This window comes from Theropithecus gelada, chromosome 17, assembly GCF_003255815.1.
Source record: "Theropithecus gelada isolate Dixy chromosome 17, Tgel_1.0, whole genome shotgun sequence".
Classification (NCBI taxonomy): domain Eukaryota; kingdom Metazoa; phylum Chordata; class Mammalia; order Primates; family Cercopithecidae; genus Theropithecus; species Theropithecus gelada.
In genome coordinates this window covers 78,329,336-78,356,151 of record NC_037685.1, presented here as the reverse complement: position 1 = coordinate 78,356,151, position 26,816 = coordinate 78,329,336, and positions in this window count along the sequence as shown.

Genomic DNA, 26,816 nt, shown 5'->3' with positions numbered 1-26,816 from the left:
CTAAACTGGTTCTCTATTAAGAAAATATTCTAAACTTCTTTGCACAGTATCCATAGCCCTCTGACTTGTACCAACTCACCTCTTCAGCCTATTACCCTGTCAGTACCCTTCCACATCCCATGGTTCAGAGGTTCTTCAACTTTTCTGATCATTCCACATTCTTACATTCTTCCCTCCTTGAATTTTTAGCTCGGAGAGATTTTCTCAGCCCGAGATGTTCTTTTCTCTCTCTCTCTCTCTCTCTCTCTCTCTGTGTGTGTGTGTGTGTGTGTGTGTATTTCCATGTGGAGCCTCTGCTCAATATTCAAGGCTCAATATAGAGATAATCTTTTCTTTGAATACTTTTCTGACTTCCCATGAATGCCTATGTAGCCACTCTGTGTTGTTGTTGCTATTAAATGATACCATGAGAGACAGTAGAGTCAGATGATGTGGGTCGAATGCCAACCTCACGATCCTCCTAATTGTGTGACTTTGGGAAACTTAATCTCTCTAAGCCTCTGACCTCTTATAAGTAAAGTGAGGATAATAATAGGGCCTATCTTAGAGTTTTTTTAAAGATTAATGAGAACGTAAATATAAAGCACTTAGCATAGTGCCTGACACCTAATAAATATGTTCTAGCCAATATTTTTATTAGTTTATTTTGCTGATGTTGCAAATAAAATCTCTCCTTGTAAGATTTAACAGAGAAAAATGTATCTAGATAGGGTAGAAGAAGAAGTGAGAGTATCTTATGCAAGTGCATATGATTAAAACTATAGCAATTTGGAACTATTTTTCATTAATTCATTCATTTAAAAAACATTGTATTGACAACCTACTCTATGTTGGTCACTGTGCTTGGTATCGGGCATACAAAGATGAATATTATGGAGAGACTGCCCTCAAGACTAAAGGGAGAAAGATAAATATGGATATATATGCATTGTAATATATTAAAATGTAATATAATGTGGCAGATGCAGTAATAGAGATATGCCTGGACATTCCTAGGAACTTAGAGGATGGACGTTTAACATAGCCAGGTGACAGAGCAGGGAAGACTTTTTAGAAGAGGAGGCAAATGAATAATATTTAAAAGGATAGCAAAGGTTTAACTCATTGGAATGAAGGAGGCGTGCCTGAGCTGGACTCAGGGAAAGGATCAGCATGGAGGGCTCAAGGATGCACGTGGAGTTCACTTAAAGAAGAAGGTGGACAGATGCACAAAGGTGAAGCTGAAGTGGTATGAAGAGGCCAGAAAGTGTAAGTTTAACAATGGAACTTTTTGCTTATCTTAGAAGGAATGGGGAGCCATGGACGAGACATCTTTGTGTTTCAGGTAGATCTCTCTGAAAGCTTGGGAGAAGTGATAAGGCTACTAGAAGAAGGGAAATAAATTGAGGGTTGGTTGTTACGGTGCAGACAAGAGACAAGGATCTGAAACACGGTATAGTGATGGGACCATGTTGAAGGTGAGGCGATGGATTAGAGACCTACATGTAAGGGAATATTGGACAAATATTTATTTAATTTAATCCGGAGTGTGAAAAAGACAAAGGAATTGTCTGACTTTTCAGATTTCTAGTTTGAGGGACTGGGCATATGACAGTGGCATTGAAATAGAGAAAATGAGGGGAGAGCAGGTTTAGATGTAAGTATGACAAATTTAGTTTTGTATATGTTGAGTTTGATATTTTTATGGGACAGATGAGATGCATTTGGACATATGAGTATGAGGCTCTGGGTGGATTCTTTGAGTTGAAATGTAGCTTTGGGGGTCACCTGCATATAGGTAGTAATACAAGCCATAAAAATTTACATGAGATCACCTAAGATGCAGGAAGAGTAAATAGCATCAAAAAGCTGTGAACCAACAACTAACTTTGGTGAAAACCAAAAATTAAGGATGAGAAAAATAAGAGAATCCCACAAAGAAGACAGGAAAGGAATACGAGAGATTCAATATGAGCCAGAGGTATCCAATGAAGGAAGGATTTTAAAAAGGTAAGAGACCTTAACAGTGCCAAAAGCATTGCAGAGGTCCAATAAGAATAGGACTAAATAATGTTCACCAAGCTATAAACAGTTTATTGGAGTGGCTTGTAAGACGAATGGGTCTTTAGGAAGTAGGGACAATGGTGGACTATTGCTTTGAAACTTTTGGCTGACATAGGTGTCCTAATTTGCTAGTGTTTACATAGGTAGAGACAGTGAAGACTTAAATTAGATTTTTATCTGTTTTATTTTACAAATGATTGAAAACAATCAAAATTGATAAACATTAAACAATAAGCGAAATCTTTTTATTGTTTTTGAGTAAATCATTCTGCATGTTTCTGCTGTATAAACAATACTGTTTCTCTAAAAGTTATCTTCATTCTAATAGAAGACATAATTCCAAAATGATCAAAAGATCACTAAACAGTGTTTTTTTTTTTTAATTGCAGAAGATCCAGTCTCTAATTGTTAAGAGCTTTTAATTAATGGTGATATTTTTACACCATAATGAAAGCAGTGTAATACAGAATGGTTAGCATTTATTTCTACAGCAATATGTTCAACTTATTTTCATTAAAATTGAAAAAATAAAGCCAGGAAAAGCCAATTGCATCCCAAAGAACATGTAGCAGATACAGGCAAGCCAAGTATCTGAGGTCTCTTGAACTGTAAGCTGACACTTCTCCTAAGCTGGTCAAGAAGGTTACTGAAAACAAAGGGTGATAATTTTCCATTATCTCCAAAAAAAAAAAAAATATTGGAATCTAGAGCATCCTTTTATTTTTTATTTTTTCTTCTTCCTGCACACCAGTGGTAGAGTATTCTTAAAAAGGGTATTTTATATGGTTAATTGTATCTTTCTTTTGTAAAAGCCTCTGTAAGAGTGCTGATATTTTAGAATGCTGTATCCTTTCCTTCCGTTTGGATGTGACTTGTCTTATAAAAGGCTATATTTATCAGAAGCAAGATATTTTGTGAATTTAAGTTGTGCCTGAGTACACACCTGGAGCTAAATTGGCGTAAACACTAAGGTGTTAACTAAGGATTGCCTGGAAAGTTCGTGCTTTCAAAATACCAATTTGAATCTCAGTGACTAGAAAGACACTAAAGCAAATCTTTATCACCAGGTGGCAATTGTTGGTTCATCATGCCTGGGCTGGGCCTGATGCAACCTGGCTTTCTTATCAAGGTTCCTCCGCTCTCATGATGTTTCAGCAAAGAGAAGAAGAGCAAGGATTTGGGCCCAGAATGGCCAGAGTTTTGGCTCTGTCACTAATTGTGTGTGACCTTGGACAAGTTCCTCAGATTCTCTGCACCCATTAAAATGAGAAGAATTCTATCACTCATAGAGGTTTGGAAAGGACTAGATAAGAACAGTCTGTAATGTATAATAATAAGTGTTCAGTAAATGTTAGCCTTATACTTGTTTATCTTTTTCTTTTTCTTTTTTTTTTTGTTTTTCCTTGAGATGGAGTCTCACTTTGTCACCCATGCTGGAGTGCCATGGTGCAATCTTGGCTCACTGCAACCTCTGCCTCCCGGGTTCAAGTGATTCTCCTGCCTCAGCCTCTGAGTAGTTGGGATTACACGCACGCACCACCACGTCTGGCTAATTTTTGTATTTTTAGTAGAGACGCAGTTTCAACATATTGGTCAGGCTGGTCTCGAACTCCTGACCTTGTGATCCACCTGCCTCAGCCCCCCAAAGTGCTGGGATTACAGACGTGAGCCACTACACCAGGCCTAATTTTTTTACTTATATTATTAGATTATGTGGATAGACTAGTTCTTAAGATATCAGTTAACATAAACATCACTGTCATCATCATCATCTCTCACTATCATCAACCTCTGACTTTAATTGAAGGCTTGTTGAGAGCCAGATACCAGAAAGACATTGGAAACAGCAATAGATTTAAGATCACCTTTCAGAGACGGACAATTTGATTGGAGAGCTAGAGTATGCATATCAGAAAAGAGAAAAATACCAATGAAAAGGGATTTATATTTTTGGCCCATGGCCAAATGAAGATAAACAGTGCCAATAGGTACATGATCACTGTGTCTGAAAGTGGCAAGGAGGACTTCTATGGCAGGTATGATCAAGAAGACTGCAGGAGAATGAGCATCGTGGACAAAAAGAAAGGCATGTGGAAAATTTTACAAATCAAATAAAAATATTAAGGGAATGCTGTATAAACAGCCTGACTATAGTAGAATATGAATGTAGGGTAAGTGGGGGATACATTTAGAGAGATGAACAAAGAGGCTTTGCTATAGGAACTAACTCTGGAATGAATCTTCTGTAAGAGGCATGCCTTATCTTCATTGCTTACTCTAACTACCAGAATTTTTGTTTCAGTGGTTAATTGGGGTGTGTCCACTCTAGCCATTTCACACAAAACCTGGAGAATTTTTAATCCTGTACTTTATGAAGACTACAAAAGAAAAAGTTCAGTGCAGCAACAAAGGATAGTGGTAACAACCAGATATTTGAAACTGAGTTCAAATCCTACCTTTTTTTTTTTTTTAAAGTTCTAGCTATATACTTACATAATAAGACTTATTTTAAGAAGTTGTATAAATTAAGTGAGACAGTGAATGACACCATCTGAAAAAGAAATGTCAACTTTTATTATAGTTTAGACCAAGAAAATCTAATCAATGGAACGAGAGCAGCATATAGTTAACCAGAGTATATGTATGTATATGAACAACCTAGTATAAGTATGCGCTGTAATACAAACTTCCAATTCCTCTCTGCCAGAAACATGTGAAAAGCTTTAGCCAAGCATGTGTTTCTGTGGCAGTGTACTCTGTAGTTCTCATCTTATGTACTTTGACGTCTTGTCATTTTTATTCATGACATATGCTGCTCTCTGGGGTCAACAGTTTGCATTGGGATAACTACTTTAGTTAGTGACTCATTCCCCTTTGAAGAATATCTTTGGTTACTATCCATGTATTATCATATGTTTAGAATATGGTTTACAAAATGCCTATCGCTGATCATTTATTGCTATCTCTTATCTTACGGACTTGACTGTATCCTAATCTATCTTCGCTTGTATGATCCTTGTTCTAGTGCCCCTCCTTCTGATAAGAAAAGGAACTGCCTTATTTGTTCCTAGTTAAATGCCAATGTGCTTGTATACATATGGATGCCATATCATTTCTTCAGTCAGCTATTAATGATAGTTGTTATTAAGTGAACATCTATTTGATAACATGGCTAGGATTTGCCTTTTGGGGTCCATGGACTTTCCTGTAGTTATATAAAACTTTTGAGAGCATTCACATACACTTCACTTTCTGGGAAGAGCGTCTGTAGCTTTCATTAGATGATCAGAGTTCCTGACACTGTGCCTGGTGCAGTGTGAATAGCTTTATATGACCACTAACCCTCATGGTAGTGAAATCCAGGGGCCCTAGATCCCTAAAGATAGAGAAAATTCTGGTTCCCTCCCTTAGGTTCAATCCCATTGCTCTGTATTTAACCAAGAGAAATTAGCAGCTGATTATAAATGCCAAACACTATGAACAGGAGAGTAGGGAGGAGGTATAGTTCTCAGGAGAAGAAAATGTGTTTTCAGTTTGGAATAAAAAATAGTAGAAAAGGATTCCCTGAAGAGAAGATTGGGCTAGCATGAAGAAGTTGAGCTATGTGAATAACGATGTCTTAAAATCTACTATGAATAGAGGGATAAGGAGGAGCACACCACAGCGTCACAAAAGAGGGGAAGTGCCCGGGAATAGAACTCTTCCAGCATCACTCCTTGAGATGACAATAAGAGATGCAGGGAACTCCACCAAGCTTCCTTCAAAGCCTTTGAAATTCCTCAGGTCATGAGGAGAGCTCAGGTTCCCGAGAAACCACAAGCTGAGGAGCCGGTTAGAACCGGAGTCAGGGAACCGCTGTCGATATGCCATGCAGCCACCCACCAGCTTCAAATCCTTGACCAAGTCTCAGCCTTGTCCTGCATCTCAGTGTCCTCATCTATATGAAGGGCAAACATAGCATCTACTTCGTGGAGCTGATATTAGGATTAATAAAAGCTTATCCAAGTCAAGTAGCTGAAATATTTTACCGTACTTACTGAGGGTCAGACACATGCCAAGCATTTTACTTGGATTGCGGCACTATTCACAGTAGCAATCCAAGTAAAATGCTTGGCATGTGTCTGACCCTCAGTAAGTACTCAATCAAATATTTCAGCTACTTGACCAGGCATGGTGGCTCATGTCAGCAATCCCAGCACTCTGGAAGGCCAAGGCAGGAGGACCACTTGAGGCCAGGAGTTCAGGGCCAGCCTGGGAAACATAGCAAGATTCCATCCTTACAAAAATTTTTCAAAAGTAGCCAGGTGTGGTGGTGTGCACCTGTAGTCCTAGCTACTCAGGAGGCTGAGGGAGGAGGACCACTTGAGTCCAAGAGTATGAGGCTACAGTGAGCTATGATCACGCCACTGTACTCCAGCCTAGGTGACGGAGTGAAATTCTGCCTTTTTGAAACAGGATAGCTGTCTCAAAATAGTAGCTGGAATATTATTATTTCAAAATAATATTCCAGCTACTATTATTTTCAATCCCAGTTTACAGGTAAAGCTCAGCGTAACTTGCCTAGTTTATACAATAGCAGAGTAGAATTTAAACTGAGGTCTAACTCTTAGAACTGTGTTATTTTACAGCACTAGACTGCCAATATAAATGTTCTATCTCCAAAACACTTGCTTTAGCTATTTCACTGTTGAAACGTCGCTAGGTTACCCCTTTTTCTGTTTGTTCTTTTCTCCTTTCATCAGAGTATTTCTAGTCTTGTATTGCTTTGCTAGTCCATTGGCTTACTCAAGCAGCAAGTCAGGTGTTGAAACTTTGGGGCTGTGTATATTTGAAAATAGCATACAATATTCAGTCGTTTAAGTGTATTTTAAAAATACACATATTTAGAAATCTTCAGCATAAAAATTATTCAAATAATTGGGCAAAACATACTCCCTACAAAATAGAGAAAATAAAATGAAAATAACACTATAGGAAACTGAAATGATATTTTTACAATACAGCACTAAACATTTTATTATTTCAAATAGCAAATTTGGAGACTGTGTGTGTGTGTGTGTATGTGCTGGTAGGCATAGTGATAGTGCTAATTCTATCACTTAAATTGAATTTTCCAGTTTGTCTTGCCCTTGTTAAATGTTGTTAATTTCATCCATATTTAGATTTCCAGAAATTCTATCAGCCTTCCATGGAATTCTGAAACTAAGTGACATTTAACAATTTTCTTGTGTAACTTTGGCTGTTTCTTTCTGCCTCCATACTAAATATGAGCTACAGGCTAAGATTTTAATAGAATAAATATTTGTGCCAGTTTTCAGTGTTTCATCCATGCTTTTATTTAGCCCTGATTGCAATGTTTTCTAATTGTTGCTTTACATTTCTCCACTACCAGATAATAACCTCCTTTTGGTAATTTAGTTTTTTCTATGGATAGTTAGTGTCTTTTGAATGAATGATGAATAAAAAGCAAAATGACTATGAATGAATATTACTTTTAATTTTTGTGTCCAGAAATCATTGATTGATTTATTTAAGCAGTAGTATATTGACTGATGACTTGGTGTGTTGAAAACACTACATATTTATTTCATTCAAAAACACTGACAGGTAGGTACCTCTATGACCTCCATTAAAAAAAAAAAAAAAAAAAAGGAATAAAGGCAATTAAAGAGAAGCTTAGAAATTTGCCCAAGGTCACAGAGCTTGTAAGTGTTGGGGCTAGGATTTGGCTCTTGTTAGTCTGACTCCAAAATTGGAGCAGTTAGCTTATGTACTAGCTACTGGCAGCTAGGTGTTAGCTACTATGTTACTCCTTCCCTTAAAGGTTGGAGTATAAATCTCAAAGAGAACACAGTGTCTGTTTGAAATAGAAAGCAAAATAGAATGGGCAAGATTTAGGCAAGATCAAAGGACAATTGTCAGCCACTACCAAAGCCACACACACAAAATTTGCATTGATAGAAAAGATATGCTAAAACTAAGGTCTACCAATGGATCAAGTTAGCTTTCGCCACTAATGAATAATTAAGTCTTAGAAAAATAAAACAAATTAGAAGATACCCCAAGAAACATAACAGGACATACAGAAGGTGGAACCATGGAGATCATGAAGCAGGGAGGAAGCAATTTGCTTTGGTTGTAGGAAGATTGACATCCAAGAGGGATATCATTGGGGGTCATCGAAGAGATGTCTTTTAGAACCCTACTCTGAAAAATAATACATTAGAACAAGTAGGCTATGCTTGCAGTGCTTATAAAATCTTTGGGGAGCCATGACAATTGGGGTTACAAGAGGACCAACCTGACCTCAGATTTGAGAAGTCTGACTTGACAACCCAATCTGTAAATAATTTAGGAAAGAGGTTCTGAGGGTAACTGAACAATCCATTTTTAAAAGAATATGATTATATTACCTATGTAAAATGACATATGCTCCTTAAAAACAGTCTACATTGAAATGTTCATAGACAAAAATGTCCTTACACTCACACACACACACACACACACATACTACAATGAACTGAACTTTTGCCACCCATCATTTTATTAAAATTTTATTAAAATCACACAATGTGGAAAGCCAGTTGCATGAACAAAGAGGTGACACACCACTATTACCGTATTGCAGGCACTGGGCTTTTTGCCTTTATCTAGATCTTTTCATTAAGAGAATCTGTGTGCCCTTCAGCCTTTTTCTGCCTGGCGTACTTTGTTTTATATACCATCTTTTAAAACATTTATAGGTGATTTTAGATTCTAGTTTATTTATAAAATATAATGCAAAAAGATCCATTGTATCCCATGCATGGTTTTCCCAATGGTAACTTATTTTATTTTTAAAGACTTTTTCAGCCTTATTAAAGCATAGTTGACAAATAAATGTTGTGTATATTGAAGAACTATTATAGTACAACATAACAAGTGGAATATTGTTATTGATACAGTCAGTATACAGAACAAACAGTTCCATCACCATGAGGATCCCTCATGTTGGCCTTTCATAGCCACATACTCTCCTCTTTCACTCCATCCCCAGCCCCTGGCCCATTGATCTACTATCTATTTCTGTAATTTTTATTATTCGTGAAATATTCTGTAATTTATTATTCATGAAATATTTATTATTTCACAAATGTTATATTAATGGAATCATACAGTATATAACCTTTTGTGATTGCCTTTTTTACTTAGCATAATATCCTAGAGATTAATCTAGGTATAGCATATATCAATAATTATTTTATTGACTACTATTCCATGGTGATATGGTTTGGATCTGTCTTTCCACGCAAACTCATGTTCAACTGTAATCTTCAGTGTTGGAAGTGGGACCTGGTGGGACGTGTTTGGATCGTGGGGGCTGAGTTCTGATGGATGGTTTAGTAGCATCCCCCCTTGGTACGGTATAGTAATAGAGTATTCACAAGATCTGGTTGTTTATAAGTGTGTGGCACCTCCCCTCTCTCTCTTGCTCCTGTTGGGGCAATGTAAGATGTGGCTGCTTTCCCTTCACCTTCTGTCATGATTGAAAGTTTCCTGAGGCCTCCCCAGAAGCAAAGCAGATGCCAGCATCACCCTTCCTGTACAGCCTGTGGAACTATGAACCAATTAAACCTATTTGCTTTATAAATTACTCAGTCTCAGGTATTGCTTTATAGCAATGAGAGAACAGACTAATACACATGGCATGAATGTACCACTTTCTTTTTTAACCATTTACCTGTTAAAAAAAATCTACGTGTTCTCTAGATTTGGCTATTGTGTAATGCTTCTATAAACATTTATATGCCAATTTTTTTTTACAGACATAAGTTTTCATGTCTCTCGGATAAATACCCAATAGTGTAGTTGCTGGGTTGCTTAATAGTTATGTGTTTGATTTATAAAAAATTGCCTGTTTTATTTTTTATTTATTATTATTATTATTATTATTTTATGAGATGGAGTCTTGCTCTGTCACCCAGGCTGGAGTGCAGTGGTGGAATCTTGGCTCATTGCAACCTCCTCCTCCTGGGTTCAAGCAATTCTCCTGTCTCAGCCTCCCGAGTAGCTGGGACTACAGGTGCACACCATGATGCCTGATTAATTTTTTGTATTTTTAGTAGAGACGGTTTCACCATATTAGTCAGGCTGGTCTCGAACTAGACCTCAGGTGGTCCACCTGCCTCGGCCTCCCAAAGTGCTGGGATGAGCCACTGCATGAGCCACTGCACCTGGCCTGCCTAACCGTTTTCTAGAGTGGCTGTATTATTTTACATTCTCATCACTAACATATGAATGAGCTCCATCAATAATTTATGAGTGGCCTAGTTTCTTGGCATTCTTGCCAGCATTTAATACTGCCAATGTTTTTTATTTTAGCCATTCTGATAGGTTTGTAGTAATTTTTTGTGTGTCTTTTTTTATTTTTAATTTTTGTCAGTACATAGTAGGTATATATATTTATGGGTTGAATAAGATATTTAATACAGGCATGCAATGTGTAATAATCATATGAGAGTAAATGGGGTATCTATCCACTCAAGCATTTAGCCTTTCTGTTACAATCTATATTCTTTTATATTAAAATGTACAATCAAATTATTTTTTGGTGCAGTCAGCCTGTTGTGCTAGCAAATACTAGGTCTTATTTACTCTTTCTAACTATTTTCTATACCTATTAGCCATCCCCAGGTCCCCTCCACACACCCACTACCCTTCCCAACCTCTGATAGCCATCCTTCTACTCTCTATCTCCATGAGTTCAATTATTTTAATTTTTAGCTCTCACAAATAAGTGAGAACATGTGATATTTGTCTTTCTATGCCTGGCTTATGTCACTTAACATAATGACCTCCAGTTCCATTCATGTTATTGCAAATGACAGGATCTCTTTTTTTTTTTTTTTATGGCTGAATAGTACTCAATTGTGTATATGTACCACATTTACTTTATCCATTCGTCTGTTGATGGACGCTACTTCGTTTGCTTCCAAATCTTGGCTATTGTGATTAGTGCTGCAGTACATATGGGAATGCAGATATCTCTTTGATGTATTGATTTCCTTTCTTTGGGGTACATACCTAGGAGTGAGATTGCTGGATTATAAGGTGGCTCTATTTTTAGTTTTCTCAGAAACCTCCAAACTGTTGCCCATAGTGGCTGTACTAATTTACATTGCCAGCAAAGTGTACGACGGTTCCCTTTTCTCTACATCCTCGCCAGTATTTGTTATCGCTTGACTTTTGGATAAAAGCCATCTGAAATGGGGTGACATGATATCTCATTGTAGTTTTGATTTGCCTTTCTCTGGTGATCAGTCATGTTGAGCACCTTTTCATATACCTATCTGGTATTTGTATGTCTTGTTTTGAGAAATGTCTATTCACATCTTTTGCCCATTTTTAAATGAGATGATTAGATTTTTTTGATAGAGTTGTTTGATCTTCCTTATGTTTTCTACTTATTAATCTCTTGTCAGATGGGTAGTTTGCAAATATTTTCTCCCATTCTGTGGGTGTCTCTTCACTTTGTTGATTGTTTCCTTTGCTATGCAGGAGTTTTTTATTAACTAGATGTAATTTCATTTGTCTGTTTTTGCTTTGGTTGTCTATGCTTGTGTGGGTATTCTCAAAAAATTATTGCCCAAATTTCCTGGAGAGTTTCTCCCCAACTTTTCTTTAGTAGTTTCATGGTTTGAGGCCTTAGATTTAAGTCTTCAGTCCATTCTGATTTGATTTTTGTATATGGTGAGAGATAGAGGCCAAGTTTCATTCTTCTGAATATGGGTATCCAGTTTTCCCAGCACCATTTATTAAAGAGGCTGTCTTTTCCTCAGTGTATGTTCTTGACAATTTTGTCGAAAATGAGCTCACTGTAGTTGTATAGATTTGTTTCTGGGTTTGCTATTCTGTTCCATTGGTCTATGTGTCTTTTTTTATTCCAGTACCATGCTGTTTTGGTCACGGTAACTCTGTAGTATAATTTGAAGTTAGGTAATGAGATTCCTCCATTTTATTCTTTTTGCTTAGAATAGCTTTGACTAGTTGGGTTCTTTTGAGGTACTTAATTTTATTTGTAGCTATTATAAATGGGATTACTTTCTTGATTTTTTTCAGATTGTTCACTGTTGGTATATGCTGATATTGTATGTTAATTTTGTATCCTGCCCCTTTACTAAATGTTTATCAATTCTCATAATTTTTTCATGGTGTCATTGAGTTTTTCCAAATATATGACTATATAATCTGCAAATGATGATAATTTGACTTCTTCCTTTTCAATTTGTATGCCCTTTATTTTGTTCTCATCTGACTGCTCTAGCTAGGACTTCTAGTACCATGTTGAATAACAGTTGTGACAGTGGGCAGCATACTTCTCATGTGCCAGATCTTAGAGGAAGAGATTTCAGTTTTTCCCTATTAAGTAGCATACTAGCTGTGCATCTGTCATTTATGGCTTTCATTTTGTTGTGGTATGTTCTTTCTGTATTCAGTTTCTTTAGGCTTTTTATCATGAGGGAATGTTGAATTTTATCAAATACTTTTTCAGCATTCATTTAAAAGATCATGCAAAATCCTGTCTCTACTAAAAATACAAAAAAATTAGCCAGACATGGTGGTTTGCACCCATAATCCCAGCACTTTGGGAGGCCGAGGCAGGAGAATGGTGTGAACCCAGGAGGAGGAGCTTGCAGTGAGCTCAGATCACGCCACTGCATTCCAGCCTGGGTGACAGAGGGAGACTCCACCTAAAAAAAAAAAAAACAAAAAAACAAAAAACATATGTTTTTTTCCTCTTCATTCTGTTGATTTGATGTATCACATTAATTGATTTGTATATGTTGAACCATCCTTGCATCCCTGGGATAAATTTCATTTGGTTCTGATGAATGATTTTTAGTGTGTTGTTGAATTTGGTTTACTAGTATTTTGTTGAGAATTTTTGCATCAGTATTCATCAGTGATATTGGCATATAGTTGTTGTTGTTGTTGTTGTTGTTTTTTTTTTTTTTTTTTTAATGTGTCTTTGGTTTGGGTATCAGGGTAATACTGGCCTCATAGAATGAGTTTGGGAGTACTCCCTTCTGTATTTTTTGGAATAGTTTGGTAGGATTGGTATTAGTCCTTCTTTAAATGTTTGGTAGAATTCAACAGTATAAACGACTGGGCCCTGGGCTTCTCTTTGCTGGGAAACTTTTGATTACAGCTTTGATCTTGTTACTTGTTATTGGTCTGTTCTTCATTGTTCAATTTTGGTAGGTTGTATGTGTCTAAGAACTTATCCATTTCTTCTGGAGTTTGGAGTTTATTAGCATGTAGTTGCTTATAATAGCCACCAATTATCCTTTGAATTTCTGCAGTATTCATTGTAATGTCTCCATTTCATCTCTGATTTTATTTATTTGGGTTTTCTCTCTATCTTACTCTGGCTAAAGGTTTTTCAATTTTGTTTATCTTTTCAAACATACATGTTTTTATCTCAGTGATCTTCTGTATTGTTTTCTTCATTTCAGATTCATTTGTTTTTGCTCTGATGTCTATTATTTCTTTTCTTCTACTAATTTTGGGTTTGGTTTACTATTACTTTCCCAGTTCTTTAAGATATATTGTTAGGTTATTTATTTGTAGTTTTTTATTTTTTAACCTAGGCAAATATAGCTATAATTTTCCCTGCTAATACTGCTTTCACTGTTTCCCGTATGTTTTTATATGATGTGTTTCCATTATCAAGAAATTGATAAGAACTTTTACAATTTTTAAAATCTCTTCATTTTATCACTGGTCATCCAGGAGCATATTGTTTAATTTCCATGTGTTTGTGTAATTACCAAAATTCCTCTTTTTGTTAATTTCTAGTCTTATTCCATTGTGGCCAGAGAAGATGCTTAATATTATTTCATTTTTTGGCGTGTTTTAAGACTTGTGTTCTGACCTGAAATATGGCCTATACTTGAGAAAGATTCATGCGCTAAGGAGAAGAATGTGTATTATGCAGCCATTGGATGAAATGTTCTGTAAATAGCTATCAGGTTCACTTGGTCTACAGCGCAGATTAAGTCCTATGTTTTTGTTAATTTTCTGTTTGGAAAATCTGTCCAATGCTGAAAGTGGGTGTTAAAGTCTCTAGTTATTATTGTATTGAGGTCTGTCTCTCTTTAGCTCTAATAATATTTGCTTTATACATCTGCATGTTCTAGTGGTGGGTGCCATATATATTTAAAATTGTTACATCCTTTTGCAGAATTGACCCCTTTATCATTATGTAGCGACCTTCTTTGTCTCTTCTTACAGTTTTTCTTTGAAATATATTCTGTCTGTTGTTAGTATAGCTATTCCTGCTTTTTGTTTGTTTGTTTGTTTTTTGTTTTTTGTTTCCATTGGCATGGAATATCTTTTTCCATCCCTTTATTTTCAGTCTGGGTGTGTCTTTATAGGGGAAGTGAGTTTCTTGTAGGCAATAACTCATTGTGTCTTGTGTTTTTGTTTTGTTTTTGTTTTATCCATGCAGCCACTATGGCTTTTGATTGAAGGGTTTAGTCCATTTACCTTCAATTTTATTATTGATAAGTGTGGAATTATTTCTGCCATTTTGTTATTTGTTTTCTGACCGTTTGTGATCTTCTCTTCCTTCTTCCTTGTTTTCCTTTTAGTGAAGGTGATTTTCTCTGGTAATATTATTTAAGTACTTGCTTTTTTTATTTTTGTGTATTTATGTTTTCTGATTTCAGATTACTATGAGACTTGCAAATACTATCTTATAACTCAGTATCTTAACCTGATAACAACTTAATATTTTCTGCATAAATAAGCACCCAATAAAAACTCTATCTCTTAACTTCATCCCCCACTTTTAAACTCTTCGTTATTTCTCTTTTTGTCTTATTCTTCTTTCTATCTCATGATAAGTTATAGTTGTTATTTTTGAGTAGTTCATCATTTAGTCTTCCTACTTAAGAGTGATTTACATATCACATTTACAGTGTTATTATATTCTGTGTTTTTCTGTTTGCTTGCTTTTACCAGTGAGTTTCTTCACCTTCAGATGATTTCTTATTGCTAATTACTATCCTTTTCTTTCTGATTAATGTACTCCCTTTAGCATTTCTTAGAAGAAGGTCTGGTGTTGATGAAATCCATTAGCTTTTGTTTGTCTTGTTTTTATTTCTCTTTCATGTTTGAAGGATATTTTTACTGAATATACTATTCTAGTATAAAAGGTTTTTCTTGAGCATTTTAAATATGTCAGGCCACTCTCTCCTGGACTGTAAGGTTTTCACTGAAAAGTCTGCTGCCAGACATATTGGAGTGTCATTTTATGTTATGTGCTTTTTTTCCCTTGATGCTTTTATGATCCCTTCTATATCCATGACCTTTGGGAGTTTGATTATTAAATGCCTTGAGGTAGTCTTCTTTGGGTTAAATCATATTGATATTCTATAACCTTTCTGTACTTGTGTATTAATATCTTTCTCTACATTTGGGAAGTTCTCTGTTACTATCCCTTTTAATAAGCTTTCTACCCCTATCTCTTTCTCTAACTCATCTTTAAGACAAATAACTCTTAGATTGACCCTTTTGAGGCTATTTTCTAAATTCTCTAATGTGTGCTTCATTGTTTTTTATTCTTTTTTCTTTTGACTCTTCTGATTGTGTATTTTCAAACAGACTGTCTTCAAGTTCACTAATTCTTTCTTCTGCTTGATCAATTGTGCTATAAAAAGACTGATGCATTGTAAGTTGCATTTCTGAACTCCAGAGTTTCTGCTTAATTCTTTTTAATAATTTAAATCTCTGTGTTAAATTTTTCTGATATAATTCTAAATTCTGTATTTGTGTTTTCTTGAATTTCTTTGAGTTTTTTCAAAATAGCTAATTTGAATTTTCTGTCTAAAAGGTCACATATCTCTGTTTCTCCAGATGTCCTTAGTGTCTTATTCACTTCATTTGGTGAGGTTATATTTTCCTGAATGGTCTTGATGCTTATGGATATTTATTTGTGTCTGGGCATTGAAGAGTTAAGTATTTATTATAGACTTTACAACCTGAACTTGTTTGTTCCTGTCCTTCTTGGGAATGCCTTATAGGTATTCAACAAAACTTGAGTATTGTGATCTAAGCCATATCTGGATTAGGGAACACCCTAAGCCTAGTAACACCGTAGTTCCTGAAGACTCATAGAGATACCCCCTTTATGGTCTTGGATAATATCTGGAAGAATTCTATGGATTGCAAGGCAGAGATTCTTATTCTCTTTTCTTACTTTCTTCCAAACAGTCTCTCCCTCTCTGTGCTGAGCTGCTTGGATCTGGGCTTGGGGTAACACAAGTATCCCTGTGGCCACAACAACTGGGACTGTGCTAGCCCAGACCTGATGCTAGCACAATACTGTGTCTCACCCATGTCTTGCTGTAATCACTACTTGGCTGCCGCCTATGTTTGCTCAAGGCCCTGGGGCTCTACAATCATCAGGTGGTGAAGCCAGCCAGGCTTGTGTCCTTCATTTCAGGATGGCAAGATCCTCTAGGCCCTGGGTGGGTCCAGAGGTGACATCCAGGAACCAGGGCTGAAGTCAAAACCTTAATAGTCAACCTGGTGTCCTATTGTACTGTGACTGAGCTGACATTCAAACCACAGGATGCAAGTCTTCCAATTCTTTACTCCTCTTTCAATAGACAGAGGAATCTCACCCCATGGCCACCACAAGCATAGGCCCATAGGGAATACTGTTAGGCTACCACCAACTTTCCCTTAAGGTGCAAGCATCTTCCTCCATTCCTTTATTTTGAGCCTATGTGTGTTGCTGCATGTGAGATGGGTCTCCTGAATACAGCAGACTGATGGGTCTTGACTCTTGATCCAGTTTGCCAGTCTGTGTCTTTTAATTGGACCATTTAGTCCATTTACATTTACATTTACGGTTAATATTGTTATGTGTGAACTTGATCCTGTCATTATGATATTAACTGGTTATTTTGCTCATTAGTTGATGCAGTTTCTTCCTAGCATCGATGGTCTTTACATTTTGGCATGTTTTTGCAATGGCTGGTACTGGTTATTCCTTTCCATGTTTAGTGCTTCCTTCAGGGTCTCTTGTAGGGCAGGCCTGGTGGTGACACAATCTCCAAGCATTTACTTATCTGTAAAGGATTTTATTTCTCCTTCACTTATGAAACTTAGTTTGGCTGGATATGAATTTCTGGGTTGAAAATTCTTTTCTTTAAGAATGTTGAATATTGGCCCCCACTCTCTTCTGGCTTGTAGAGTTTCTGCCGAGAGATCTGCTGTTAGTCTGATGGGCTTCCCTTTGTGGGTAACCCGACCTTTCTCTCTGGCTGCCCTTAACAGTTTTTCCTTCATTTCAACTTTGGCGAATCTGGCAATTATCTGTCTTGGAGTTGCTCTTCTTGAGGAGTATCTTTGTGGCGTTCTCTGTATTTCCTGAATTTGAATGTTGACCTGCCTTACTAGGTTGGGGAAGTTCTCCTGGATGATATCCTGAAGAGTGTTTTCCAATTCGGTTCCATTTTCCCTGTCACTTTCAGACACCCCAATCAGACGTAGATTTGGTCTTTTCACATAATCCCATACTTCTTGAAGGCTTTGTTCATTTCTTTTTCCTCTTTTTACTTTAGACTTCTCTTCTCGCTTCATTTCATTCATTTGATCCTCAATCACTGATACTCTTTCTTCTAGTTGATCGAGTCAGTTACTCATGTGTCAGTCATACCTCAAACAATTGAAAAATAAAGTTTATTTCAAATAATATGTTATTAATACGTTATATAACAAAAACCATATGATCATCTGAATAGATACACATGTTTTTACAAAATTAATCATCCTTCATAATGAAAACACTCAATACTGGGTGTTGAGTGTTAATTAAGATGGGAAGGAAACTTTATTAATCTGGTAAAAGGCATCCACAAAACCTCAAAGCTAGCATATTTATAGATAAATAACTGAAAGGTTTTCCCCTAGTATTAGTTACAAGGCAAAGACATTCCTTCTCACTAATCCTATTCAACATCATGCTCCTTCTTAAGAAAATTATACAAGAAAAAGAAAAAATCCAGATGAGACAGGAAGAAGTGAAATTATCTGTTTGCAGACATCATAATCTTATTTATGCAAAATCCTAAAGGATTTGAGAAAAAACTATTATATCTGAAAAACAAGTTCAGCAAGGATATGTAATACAGAATAAATATACAAATATCAGTTGTATTTGTATATACTAATAATGAGCAATCTAAAAATTAAGAAAATAACTCCATGTACAATAACATCATAAAGAAAAAATGCAATAAAAACTACAAAACATCACTTAAAAAAGCAAAAGAACACCTAAAGTATTGGAGAGGTATCTGTGTTCATGGACTAGAAAATTAATATTATTAAGATGGCAATACTCTCCTATTGAGCTACAGATTCAATATAATCCTCACCCGAATTACGACAGCCTTTTTGCAAAAATTTACAAGCTGATCCCAGAATTTGTATGCAAATGCAAGGAACCCAGCATGACTAAAACAGTTTTAAGAATAAAAGTATAAAGTTGAAGGACTAACACTGTCCAATTTCAAAACTTATGACAGAGCTACAGTAATCAGATCAGAGTGGTAATGGCATAGGATAAACACACTGATAAGTAAAATATAATTGAGAGTTCAGAAGTAAACATTTTCTTTTTTGTGGTCAGTTGATTTCAACAAGGTTGTCAAGACCATCTGGTGCAGAAAGAGTAGTCTTTTTAACAAAAGTTACTGGGACAACTGGAGTCCAGATGGAAAACAATGACTTTGGATCCATATCTCACATTATATCCAAAAATTAACTCAAAAGAAGAGCTAAGGTCTAAACTTTTAGAAGAAAACATAGAAGTAAGTTTTCATGGTCTCAGATTATGGAATTCTTTCTTAGATATGATACTAAAAGCACAAGAAACAACAGAAAAAATAGATAAATTGTACTACACACACATTCACACATCTTGTGCTTCAAAGATACTATTAACAATAGTGAATAGACAACCCACAAAATGGGAAAAAATATTTGCAAATCACATATATGGTAAGGACTAGTATCTGGAATGTGTAAAGATCCCATTAACTAAACAGTAAAAATTATGAATAATCAAATTAAAAAATGGGCAAAGGATTTGAATAGACATTACTTCAAAAAATATACAGATAGCCAAGTGCACATGAAAGTTACTCAGCTTCATTAGTCATCTGAGAAATGCATTTCAAATGATGTACCACTTCACACCGAGAAGGTAGGTATATTTTAAACAATAAAACAAAGACAACAAACAAAGATACCAACAAGGATAAGCTGGTAGGCAGAAATGTAAAATGGTGCAGCTACTTTGGAAAACTGTTCAGCATTCCTAACTCGCATAAATACGGAATTCCTATGAGTCATAATTTCCATGTTTAGGCATATATATACCCAAGAGATTGAAAGTATGTGTCTACAAAACAGTTGTTCATGAATGTCCATTGAAGCATTATTGCATTATTCATACAGCCACAAAGTGGAAACAGCCCACATGTCCAAGTGAAGAATAAATAAAGTACATCTGGTATATATTCAGAAAATGAAATATTATTTAGCCATGGTACATTATGAACCTCAAAAACAATATGCTAAGTGATAGAAGCCAGTCACAAATAATCATAAAATGCATGATTCCATTTATATGAGATGTCTAAAATAGGCAAATCCATAGAGACAAAAAAATGAATTTGGTTTCCTAGTGCTGCGAGCATTGTGGGAAGTGGAGATTGAATGCTAATGGGTATGAGGTTTCTTTTTGTGTTGATGAAAACATCCTAAAATTGATTGTGATGATGGTTACACAACTCCATGAATATACTAAAATCCACTGATTTGTACACTTCAAGTGAGTGAATTGTGTGGCATATGAATTATATCTCAATAAACTGTTACTTTAAAAAATACTAAACATCATGAAAACAAACAAACCAATTAAGAAATGGACCAAAAACATGAACAGACTCCTTGCCAAAGATATACAGATGGTAAATTAACACATGAAAAATGCTGCACATCATTTGTCATTTAGAAAATGTAAATTAAAACAACAGTGAGATACTAGTACCTATTAAATGGCTAACATTTATGAAAATTCAAAATTCTGACATTACCAGTTGCTCATGAGGCAACTGTAACTGTTAGATTGTAATCAGAGAAAAAAAAACCTGTAGTAGTTACACGAAAGATGAACAGAAGGGAATCAAAGAATACCACTACAAAAAGTCATCAAATCACAAAGAAGGGACAGAAAGAAAGTGCAAGGAACTACAAAACAGTCAAAAAACAATTAACAAAGTATAATAGTAAGTCCTTTCCTATCTATAATTACTTCATTTATCTTTTGTGTCACAGTTGTAAGAATTAAATTCTTCAAAAGACATACAGTGACTGAATGGATAAAAAAGTTCTAACTACATGCTGCTTACAAGAGACTCATTTTAGCTTTAAGGGCACACACATGCTAAAAGTTAAAATATGGAGAAAGATAATCCATGCTAATGGTTATAAAAAAAAAAAAAAGGGGTGGGGGTGGCTATATTTATATCAGACAAAATATCTTTAAGTCAAAAATAGTCAAAAGAGACAAAGAAGATCATTATATAATAATAAAAGGGCCAATTAATCAAGAGAATATAACAATTGCAAAAATGTATGTGTGAAACACTAGTCATGTAATTAAAGTATTAACTGCACAGAAGAGAGAAGTATAAAGCGATAGAATGTACTAGGGACCTTCAATACTCCACTCTTAACAATGGATAGGTAATCCAGACAGAAAAATCAACAAGGGAGCAGCTGACTGGAACATTACAGAGCAAATGGACCTAACAGACATATATAGAACATCCCATCCAAAAACAGCAGAATACACATTTTTCTTGAGTGCACATGGAACATTCTCCAAGACAGGTCATATGTCAGGCCATAAAACAAGTCTTAACAGCTTCAGAAAGATTGAAATCATATGAAATCTCTACTGACTACAATGGTATGAAACTAGAAATCAGTAACAGAAGAAAAATGAAAAATTCACAAATATGTGAAAATTAAACAACACACTCCTGATCAATGGTTCTAAGAAAAATCTTAGGAAAACAAAACCTAAAAAGGGAAATAAAACCATGTCTTGAGACACACACACAAAAAGTGGAAAACAATGTTAGGGAAATAAAACCTAAAAAGGGAAATAAAACCATATTTTGAGACACACAAACAAATGGAGACATAACATCAAAACTTACAAGTCTTCAAAAACAGTTCTAAGAGGGAAGTTTATATCAATAAACACCTAGATTGAGAAAAAAGAAAAGATCTCCAATAACCTGTTTCTACACCTCAAGAAACTAGTAAAATAAGAACAAACTATGCCAAAAAAATACCGAGAGAACAAAATAGCAGAAATCAATAGGTAGACTGACTAGAAAAGGAGAGAAGACCCAAATCAAACTATAAATCAAAGAGAAGACATTAAAACTGACATCACAGAGAGACAAAGGATCATGAAAGACTACTATGAATAATTAGATGTTAACAAATGAGTTAACCTAGAAGGAATGAATGCATTCTTAGAAATACAACCTACTAAGATTGAATCATGAAGAAATAGAAAATCAGAAAGTACTAATAATGAGTAAGGAGATTGAATCAGTAATCTAAAACTTCTGAACAACAAGAACAACACCACCTAAGGCCAGATGACAACACTGGTAAATTCTACCAAATATTTAAAGAAAATTAATGTTAATACTCTCAAACACTTCCAAAAAATTGATGAGGAGAGAAAACTTCCAGAACTATTTTATGAGTCCAATATTAATAACAAAGCAAAACAAGAACAATACAAAAAATTTCAGGCCAACATCCCTGATGAATAATGCCACAAAAATCCTCCACAAAATACTAGCAAACCAAATTCAATGTCACATTTACAGATAAATTAAAAGATATCCCACATTCATGCATTGAAAGAATTAATATTGTTAAAATGTCCATATGACCCAAAGCAATCTAAGAATTCAGTGCAATCTCTTATCAAAATCTAATGACATTTTTCACAGAAATAGAAAAAAATAATAAATGCATATGGAACCACAAAAGACCCCAAACAGTGAAAGCATCCATGGTCAAACAAAAACAAAAGCAAAATGAGACAAAAAACAGGAGGCATCACACTGTCTGACTTCAAAATATGTTACAAAGCTATAGTAAACAAACAGGATGGTACTGACCTAAAAGACACACGTAGACCAATGGAACTGAATAGAAAGCCCCAAATAAATCCACATACTTATAGTCAATTGATTTTCAGCAAAGGTGCCAAGAACACACAGTGGAGAAACATAGTGTTTCTTCAATAAAAGGATGCTGAGAAAACTGGATACTCACATGCAGGAGAATGAAATTAGATCTTCATCTCACACCACATACAGAAATCAACTCAAAATAGATTAAAGACTTAAATGTATGACCTGAAACTGTAAAACCATTAGAAGAAAACTAGGAGGAAAGCTCCATGACATTGGTCTGGATAATGATTTCTTTGAATATGACCCCCAAAACACAGGCAACAAAAGCAAAATAAAGAAAATGGGATTCTGTCAAACTAAAAGCTTCTGCACAGCAAAAGAAACAACGAACAGCATGAGGAGATAACCTGCAGAATAGGAGAAAGTATTTTCAAAGCATGTATTTGATAAGAGGTGAATATCCAAAACCTATAAGGAGGCTGAGCTTGTTGGCTCACACCTGTAATCCCAGCACCTTGGGAGGATGAGGTGAGAGGATCACTTGAGGCCAGCAGTTTGAGACCAGCCTGGGCAAAATAATGAGATCTTATCTGTATAAAAAAGGAAAAAAAATTATTAGGCATAGTGGTGTGTGCCTGTAGTAGTCCAAGCTACATGGAGGCTAAGATGGTAGGATTGCCTGACCCCAGGAGTTGGAGGCTACAGTGAGCTATGATCACACCATTATACTGCAGCCTGGGTGACAGAGACTTTCTCTAAATATATTTCTCATATATATATATATATAGTGTATACGCTATAATATATGTTTATATACATATATGTGTATCTATCTATATATATGTATATTTAATTCAGACAACTTACTAGCAATAAAACAAATAATTTAAAAATCAGGAAAGGACCTGAATAGATATTTCTCAAAAGAAGACATACAAATAGCCAACAGGTATACGGAAAAATGCTCAACATCACTAATTATCAGAGAAATGCAAATTAAAATCACAAAAAGATACGCCCTCACATTTGTTATAATGACTATTATAAAACAGACGAATGATAGAAAGTATTGGCCAGGATGTGGAGAAAAGGGAACCCTTGCATACTGTTGGTAGGAATATATATTAGCACAACCATTATGGAAAATTCCATGGAATTTTCTCAAAAATGAAAAAAAAAAGCACCATATGATTCAACAATCTCACTACCATGTATATATATCTAAATGAAATGGAGTAAATAGGTCAAAGAGATATTTGCACTGCCATGTTCACTGCAGCATTATTCACAAGATATGGAACAAGCCAAGATATGGAGCCATCCTAAGTGTCATTAACAGAGGAATGGAATAAGAACATGTGGTGTATACAATACACGTATATAATAGAATATTATTTAGCCCCCAAAAAAGAAAAGCCTGTCATTTATGACAATGGATGAACCCAGAGGTAATAATGTTAAATATAAACCACACACAGAAAGACAAATACTGAATGATCTTACTTATATATTTGTTTTTTATTTGCCTTAACTGTAGAAAGAGGTGTGTTAAGATCTATCAATATGATTGCAGTTTTTTTTTTTCATGTCTGCTCACTGTAGAAATAGAATTAACTTTATTCTGTAGCCTTCATAGAGCATAAAGAAAAAGACTTGCCATTCCTCTTCAGAGGGTTTAATTTAACAAAAATGAGATTGCAATTTTAAAAAATTGACTTCTTAAAATAGATGAAGAATCTGAAATGAGCATTTGATAGCGCATAACATTTGCTTGTGACTGATTTATGCACATGTCAAGATCATTGAAATCCAAACTACAATCTAAAGGACAATTAATTCTTTAGGGATATTTCACATACCACCATGATTATTATGAATTTTTGTGAACCATAAAAGACAAATATCAATCTCTTTTTTCTTTTCAAAATATCATAATTTTGATAATGCATTTTAATGTAAGATCAGGTGCTGTCATTCTAATATATTTAGGTCAGATGACTCTGAAAGCTATTTGGGGATTAAATTTTTTTTTTCTACTTTTGGTAAGTACTTTTTATTTTATTTATTTTTATATATTTTTTAATTATACTTTAAGTTCTAGGGTACATGTGCCTAACGTGCAGGTTTGTTACATATGTATACTTGTGCCATGTTGGCGTGCTGCACCCATCAACTCGTCATTTACATCAGTTATAACTCCCAGTGCAATCCCTCCCCCCTCCCCCCTCCCCATAATAGGCCCCAGTATGTGATGTTCCCCTTCCCGAATCCAAGTGATCTCATTGTTCAGTTCCCACCTATGAGTGAGAACATGCAGTGTTTGGTTTTCTGTCCTTGTGATAGTTTGCTCAGAATGATGGTTTCCAGCTTCATCCATGTCCCTACAAAGGACATGAACTCATCCTTTTTTATGGCTGCATAGTATTCCATGGTGTATATGTGCCACGTTTTTTAATCCAGTCTGTCATTGATGGACATTTGGGTTGGTTCCAAGTCTTTGGTATTGTGAATAGTGCCGCAGTAAACATATGTGTGCATGTGTCTTTATAGCAGCATGACTTATAATCCTTTGGGTATATCCCCAGTAATGGGATGGCTGGGTCATATGGTACTTCTAGTTCTAGATCCTTGAGGAATCGCCATACTGTTTTTCCGTAATGGTTGAGTCTCACTCTATCGCCAGATGTGGAGTGCAGTGACGTTGTCTTGGCTCACTGCAACCTCCGTCTCCCGGTTTCAAGCGATTCTCCTGACTCAGCCTCCTGAGTAGCTGGGACTATGCGCCACCACACCTGGCTAATTTTTGTATTTTCAAGAGAAATGGGGTTTCACCATGTTGGCCAGGATTGTCTTCATCTCCTGACCTCGTGATCCGCCTGTCTTGTCCTCCTAAAGTGCTGGGATTACAGGCGTAAGCCATTGTGCCCAGCCATGATTGGAGTTTTTAACTTTTGTCTTTCTATTTGCATTTACATATTTTGGGACCATATTATTTTTTGCCTACAAATTTAGAGTTGTTATATCTTCTTCACGAATCTAACCTTTATCATTTACAATAACCCTCTTTCTCTAGCGATAGATAGCTTTAAAGTCTATTTTGCTTTAAACAACTATAATTAACACCAGGTTTTTTTTTGGTTAGTATACCTTTCTGTAGTCTTTTAATATTTCTGTGTTTCTATATGCTAAATGTATCTCTTGTGAGCAACATAAATGGGGATGAGTATTTTCTTCTTCCAGGTTTTCAATCTTTGCCCTTTAATTGAACGTTGCTTTGCTGTCCATTCACCTTACACTGAGGCTGCCGTTCCTTAGAAATGCAGACTGGATGCAGTCTTTATTGTTAGACTCTCTGCTTAGGGTAAGTTCTGTACTTTGCTCCCTTGTTCTCACATCTTTGTAGCATCAAAGGAAAACTAAAACCCAAAGTTTATCAAACGACTCCACGAAAAAGTTCTCGTTCACCTTGTTTTCTGCCTCACAGAATTTCTTACTTAGTCAAAAACACAATGCATTTTAAAAAGATTTCAAATATATTTTTAATCTAGAATTTTAGTTCAAATGGTCATTGTATTTAGTCTATCATACTACCAGAAATAGATCTTATAATTTCACAGGTGTGGATATTTAAATAATTTGTCTAAAATCATACATCTAGCAAACAGCAGAATCAAGATTAGACACTGGAGGTGTTTGGTTGTTTGTTAATATGTGTTACCTACTACTATATTATTGGCTTTAATTCCTTCTAAAATTACATGTTTGTTGTTGGTCAAAGTTGATGAATTTGCTATGGAAGAGTCTTCCTTCAGTTTCACTATTTTACTTAGGGAGCAATCAGTATCCAACCAGCTTCAACTCTTCAAAAATTCTTCATGACCCTGGACAAAATGCTAGTTAATTATACTTTCTTGAACACTTCTAAAGCCACAATTAGCCTTTCCTTCCATTTATACTTCAGAAAAAAATATATGAGGGTAGAGTCATACCTCAATTCTTTCTCAGAGAAATGGAATAGAAAATTGAGAGATTATCCCTAAATAGCTTTGAGCTTCTTAGAAGAAAATTATGCCTGTAGTTTTTATGAGTTCTTTTTGGCTCTAAGTTTAATAAATTCCATAATGTGAATTTATATGCAGTGGAATCTGGCCAACTTCAATTTTTAATAGGCTTCATTTTTTGACAGGAGTTTTGTGATCAATGGATCAGAAAGGTGCTTTCTCAGAGAAAATAGGGGATATGGTATGTCACATACAATTTAGGACTTGTTTATGTGGTATCTTTTGTTGCTAGCACACAGACAAGTTTTTCTTACATTAAAGAATGATTTTTATTGTCCTTGTTCTCAGAAAACTTAGAACAGTGCTGAAAACGCTAGAGGTATTCCGCAATTACTTCTTGACTCTGGTTAGATTTGATTTGTAAGTCAGCTACCAAACTGGAAAAAATATCTGATATTTTTGACTAATCTGATTTATTCCT